Consider the following 6369-nt stretch of genomic DNA (forward strand, 5'->3'; position numbering starts at 1 on the left):
CTCAGCAAAGTTGAATGATTGGATACATGAATGAGCGAATAGTGATGTCAAGTGAGATGTGTCCTATGAAGGCTTTCACAAGCATTTTCCCTCCTTTCCTGTAAAGAAACAGGGTTGTTTCCAACACTTTAAAACTGTACAAAGACCACATGAGGAGTACTTTATTTAAGCCCAGGAAAAGCATAAAACCCCCTTTTAATTAGTGGCACACAAAGGAGGTTGAGATTATAAAATGAACATTGAATTGTGACCTTTAAAGGTAAGATCAAGCACAATGGTTCAAATTACAGTTCAATAATGCCAAAATACAGGCTTTCTTCAATTTCGAGGCAGCTGAAAAGATAAATTCCAGTAGGATTTAGAAGTGTACTCAGAATGCTCTAGCACATTATTTAATGAAGAACATATAGACAGAGAGAAGTTGGCATCGGTGAGTGAGCTGGTGAATCATCAAGGTTTAGTGTGGGAGGACCAAGCAGAAGTTTTCATATCTCGGTAGGAGACAACTAAGCTAAAAGTGATTTGGAGTGCTCTTTGTGGAGTGCAGTCATAGGTTTCTTTTTGTTTTTGGAAAAATGTTCAGTTTAGAAATGATTCAATTAGCAATAGCTTGATTCAATGATTCAAACTTGTGGGAAAATTAGGATTTTGTTTCTCCTAAACCATCATGGATACAAAAACACACATACACCCACACCCACACCCCCACACACCATCCAACAGATGTAAATACTACAAAGTTTACTTAAAATTTGGAACACAGCATTTTAATCACTTTTATTTTTCTGTTCATATTTAATCTTGATCTCTTTTTCATCTAGCCTCCAAGTTAGTTCTGGATCTAATTCAAAGCCAAACTTTAGGTACTATAGATCTTGAAACTTATTTTTTCTTGACTTTGACCTTATTCTCACCTTTTACCTCCAGTGCTATTCATCTTCACCTTGACTGTTCCCTTTAATTCGTTCCCTTGCTTTTTTATCTTTTCTCTTTATTTCTCCATAGTTACTGCAGGGAGGAGCCATGTATATCACTTTATTACAAGCCTTTCTCTTCACTGTGTGATTAAACCTCTCTTTGAAGTCTCTGAAATTGGACACTAAATGACCTGTAAGAAATTAAAGGGAGCTGTATTTCATTATACTATTGCCCCAAAGATATACTTTTAACTGATTAGGGAAAATTTTGACTTCCATCATTAGATCGAAATCAAAGCTTTCTGTATTTTCTCATGGATAGATTAGCATAAAGTTGTTCTTAGAATTTTACTTATGTCATATTTTTCTTTCTTTTTTTTTTTATACTTGGAGCACGGTGGAGAGTGGAGGAAGACAAAAGAGGGGGATCAACCCCCTCCCCATCAGCCTAGCTACTGGTTTTACCTGCTGGACATCTTGCTTTGGAAAAGGTAGAAGCACCAGCCCTTCCCGAAGCTGGTACAGTTCTCCAGTGAGGAAGCAAAGCTGCTGTAAAGGGGAAACTCCATGTTTGCTCATATTGTGTCTACACACGCACCAGTGTGGTTGAAGTTAAAGGCAAAGTCAAATGGAGAGTAGGACACATGCTTTGGTACCAAAAGACTGTTTGGGCTCAAGTGTTTACTTCTGTGGTTCTGTGCTCCGTTCTGGCTAGTTGTGCCACAGAAGTTCAGGTAGCTGTGATTTTTAGCTTGGTATTTTCCTCCCCTCCCAAGATCCTGCTTGCATAATGGTCCTTGGTGATGGATGGGACTCCACACCCTGTGTCTGGAGGGTGGCCCACCTGCAGGGGGTTCCTGGGTTGGGGCACACACAAGCGGCTTGTCTGCCTTTGCATTCCTAGGAGGGTCCAGGCCTCTAACTTCCTTTGTATGAAGTGAAAGAATAGAGCTGATTTATAGGGTAAATAAAATATCAGAGGAAGTAGAGGTTAGCTGTTACTTACGGCTAAGAGAGATTTATGAGATTATATAGTAACTGAATCTACACTTTAAGCTGCAGTCATTATGGTCTACATAGTTCCATACCTCATTAGAGGGAAAAAAAATGTGGAGAATGGAGAACACTAAGTCCTTCTTCTGCTAAAAAAATGTTTCTGGTCTTGGTACAGATGTGATCCATAATCAAAAGAACACTACTTTTTTTTTTTTTTATAGCATCTTTCCACAGTGCGTTTCACTAGAGACTGTAAATCTTATTCTAACAGAATTGAGTAGAAAATCCTTCTATTTTATGTTTGGAGAAACTGAGGCTCAGATGCCGTCAGCACTTTAAGATACACACAGGAACCAAATGGCTCAGGCAAGAGCACTTGGAAATTTTATTTTAGTTCTAGTCTGTTTTTACATTTCCAAAACAAAACAAAACAAAAACAAATTCAGTGAATTACAAAAGAGGGAGAGAGAGAGAAAAAAAAAAAAAAAAGAAAGCCCTTACTAGATTCATTGATATGCCAGGCAGCACCCCATATTCAATTCCATTTCAAAAGCTTTTCCCCCCTACAGCAGTGATGGATTCCACACATCTTGGAGCAAGTTAAGGGACTGAAGGGTGCTTGTGGGTACATTGAGCTATTTTGAGTATGCTTTTTGACAACTGAAATTACTGGAGTAAAATCTATAAAGGCTCAATCTTATATTTTTATACCATGGGAAAGGGTCATGTAAATCCAGGGGTATGTGGCTCAAGAAGAGGACAAAGTTAGACGGCATCTTATGTACATCCAACACTGTCTTGGATGCTAAATCCTTACTACTCAAAGTGTGGTCCCTGGACCAGCAGCATCAGCATCACTTAGGAGCTTGTTAGAAACACAGAGACTCGGACTCTTTCTCACACCTACTGAATCAGAATCTGCATTTTAACAAGATCCTTGGGGATTTGTATGCTCATTAAAAATTTGGGAAGCCTCGTGCTAAATGGGAGCCCTGGTGGTGCAGTGGTTAAGAGCTTGGTTGCTATCTAAAGGGTCAGCAGCTGGAATCCACCAGCCACTCCTTGGAAACCCTGTGGGGCAGTTTTACTCTGTCCTATAGGGTTTTTTTTTTTTTTTTTATAGGGTTGCTATGAATTGGAACTGACTCAATGGCAATGGGTTTGATTTGCGTGTGTGTGTGTGTGTGTGTGTGCGCCAAATTACACCAAAAAGGAGTCAGACCTGGGGCTGGAACATGTAAGATCCCAGTGCCAAGCCAGTAATTTGAATGTAGATTTGGGATGGTATGGTGGAGAGAACTGAAGCTTAAGCAAGATGATCAAGGTGGATACTGGTGTGTGTTCATAAAGTCAAGGTATGGAAAGGGAAGGTAAGAAGAGTCAGCCAGGGAGGCCCAAAACTCACTGCTGTGGAGTCAATTCCTACTCATAACAACCCTATAGGACAAAGTAGAGCTGCCCCATAGGGTTTCCAAGGAGTGACCAGCAGATTCAAACTGCTGACCTTTGGTTAGCAGCCGTAGCTCTTAACCACTATGCCACCAGGGTTTCTACTACACCCCCAAACCCCCAAAAAAAACCAAACCCAGTGCCGTCAAGTCAATTCTGACTCATAGCGACCCTATAGGACAGAGCAGAACTGCCCTATAGAGTTTCCAAGGAGCGCCTGGCGGATTTGAACTGCTGACCCTTTGGTTAGCAGCTGTAGCACTTAACCACTACGCCACCAGGGTTTCTACTACACCCCCAGGGGCATGGAAATAGACATGTTTGAGACCTCCTTCATGGAGTGAGCCAGTTGGAATTGGGGGGCTGAGGAAGAGACAGGTGAGGGGAAGGCCAGGGAAGGTAAAAGGGGAAATGCACGTTCCAGAAGACAGCAAAGAGAAATGGTGACTGTTGTTTGAAAGAAAGCCATGCTTGGACTAGAACAGCTGAGAACATTGAGAAGGGGTGCCAAAGTTAGGATCTCTCCTGGGGAGGTGGGTTTATTGATTTTAAACCTCTCTAGGGAGGCAGCTAGACAGGCAGCTCAGACCCTTCTACAGGGGGTGGTCCCAGCTGTATTTAGAAGGCATTTTCTCCAAGGCAGATGGATCCTTGGTTCGGCCTCTAACACTGGGCATTTTTAAGTAACGTCAACTTCTTTGTTTCCATTTTATTTAACTCAGAAATGAAGTTAATAATAATTTCCTTGGGCGTACTGCTACTAGGTTTAATGAAAATTAATGTTTTATATGATCACTGGAAAATACTGCATGAATTAGTAGGAAAATACCTGAATTAGTTGGAAGTTTTTTTAAAGTGCAATATTAAAGGTCAAAATATAGACTGGCTCCTGACATTGTGGCTATAAAAATTACAGATGTTTATAAAAAAAATTTTATTTCAGAAGCGAATTAAAAATTTGGCCCTGTGCATGCCCAAATCCTACCCTCCTCCTATCCCTAGAACAGAATCACTCACTTTTGCAATTATTGACTGAAAATTTAATCCTAACCCTACAATGGAAATTCATTTCATATGATTGCACTCAGTTTTGGAGAGAGAAATGTATGTGTTGAGTCTAATCTCATTTTTACACAACATTTTATAAGCTTTCTTTTCCTGGAAAAAAAGACCAATTTAGTGCCTGGGAGTGTTAGTTACGAGCCAGGCTGAGGCACCAGGTCTGTCTTAGTAGGGTGAGAAACCACATTTTGTTTCTTTAGAGGCTGGATTCTTTTAATGAGATAAGTACAGGGAAATGTTTTTGTTTGGAACTAAGTTGTTTATGGAGAAATAAAGTGTTTGAATTCTGCACATGAGCCCCAGGCTAGAAAACACAGAAACATAGCATTGTGTTCTGTGCTCTCTGGCCCCCAAGCAGCAGTATTTTTAGATGAAGAAGGGCTCAACCTTTTGTAAGAATGATCATGATTAAGACATATCATAAAGATCCATTAAGGGTTTCAGTAGTACTACACCTCATTTGCTAAAAGGAACTTGCAAGTGATGTACTGAGCGGGAGTTTACAGAGCCAATGTAGCTGCTGCTGGAGATTGATGGTGCCTCTGCGAGTTGTTCAAGCTTGCATGGAATAGTTCTTGGCAAATACAAGTGCTAATTAAGCATCTCCTGCCAATGAAAGGATGGGTGTATCTTGGGGGTGCAGGTGGGATGGGGAAGGAGCAGAAAGTTTCTATTAGGATGAAGTCCTTAACCTGTACTTAAATCACACTTTCTGGGTTCACCTCTGGGTTTTGGGGAGTGAGGGGTAAAGAAGAGAGAAGATGGGGATGGACATACTGCAAATCCTAGGCTTCCCACAAAGTAGGAGGGTCACTTTAGAAGCAACCTTTACCTGCTCAAAAATTCATCTCACGTTAGCAGCAAGGATTTGGGCATCACCCTGAATTGGTATTTTCTTTACTCATAAATTGAAGACTTTTGTTATTAGAAGAGTCAATCACATCCATAAGCCACTGCTTTTCGCTTATCAGTGGTTAGAGTTAGTTTATACCTGTAGACATCTTTCAATTATCTAACTAACTACTTTCCCACTTTTTATTTTCAGTTCAGTAAAGAAGATGGACAGTTGCAGAAGGTGTAGGGAGAACTAATGAAACTTTATTTAATAAAGAGAATCTCTTTATTCACTATGATTCAACTGTTGTTTGGCTATGGTGTAACCTAATCACTCTTTCCCTAGCCCCTTTTAGAAAAGGTGCCAATGCCTAAACATTTGTATTTACTGTGTAACAATTGCTACCATTTAATGAAAACTTAACCTGTGCCAGGCACTATACTAAGAACTTTAAATGCGTGTAATCCTCACAACCTTACATCACTGGCCTCATTACTGTATCACCCTCATTTTACAGATTAGAAAACTGAGTTTTAACAGTATGTAAGTGGTTAAGCGTTTGGCTGCTAACCAAAATGGTCAGCAGTTCGAATCTACAAGCCACTTCTTGGAAACCCTATGGGGCAGTTCTCTGTTCTATGGGGCTGCTATGAGTTGGAATTAACTTGATAGCAACAGGCTTGATTCTTTGCTTTTTTTTTTTTTTTTAACTTTCCTGAGGTCAAACAATTTGTAAGTGGCAGAGCTAGAACTCATACTCATGTTTGTTTTGGTCCAGAGGCCATATTCCGAATGCCTATGCTATTTTTCATACCGAAGAAGAAAGGCTTTCAGTTGAAACATGCGATGGAAGATAAGAATGATTACACTGCCCAGTATAATCCAGTTATCTCCCATTGACCTTCGTCTACCATTTAAAGTGTTTCCCTTCATCTGGTGGGGTTCCCCAGTACTATAGCTCTCCTCACATTCCCTTGTGATCTCTAAATATTCTTTTCCATAGACTCTTCACAGTAAAGCAATCCTCTCCTGAGTACTTTAAACTTCTTTTATTCTTTCTATTTCTGCTTCCCTTCATTTTCCCACATCAAACTAGACACTACGTGAGAG

General features: G+C 40.2%; 1 non-coding gene across 1 annotated transcript; it reads right to left on the reverse strand.

Annotated features, from left to right (window-relative positions):
• Positions 1–5192: 5192 nt before the first annotated feature.
• Positions 5193–5340, reverse strand: LOC111750399 (U12 minor spliceosomal RNA). The gene has a single exon (XR_002785535.1). It is a non-coding gene; the product is annotated as a U12 minor spliceosomal RNA (small nuclear RNA).
• Positions 5341–6369: the final 1029 nt, after the last annotated feature.

The sequence above is a fragment of the Loxodonta africana genome, chromosome 1 (genome assembly GCF_030014295.1).
Source record: "Loxodonta africana isolate mLoxAfr1 chromosome 1, mLoxAfr1.hap2, whole genome shotgun sequence".
Classification (NCBI taxonomy): domain Eukaryota; kingdom Metazoa; phylum Chordata; class Mammalia; order Proboscidea; family Elephantidae; genus Loxodonta; species Loxodonta africana.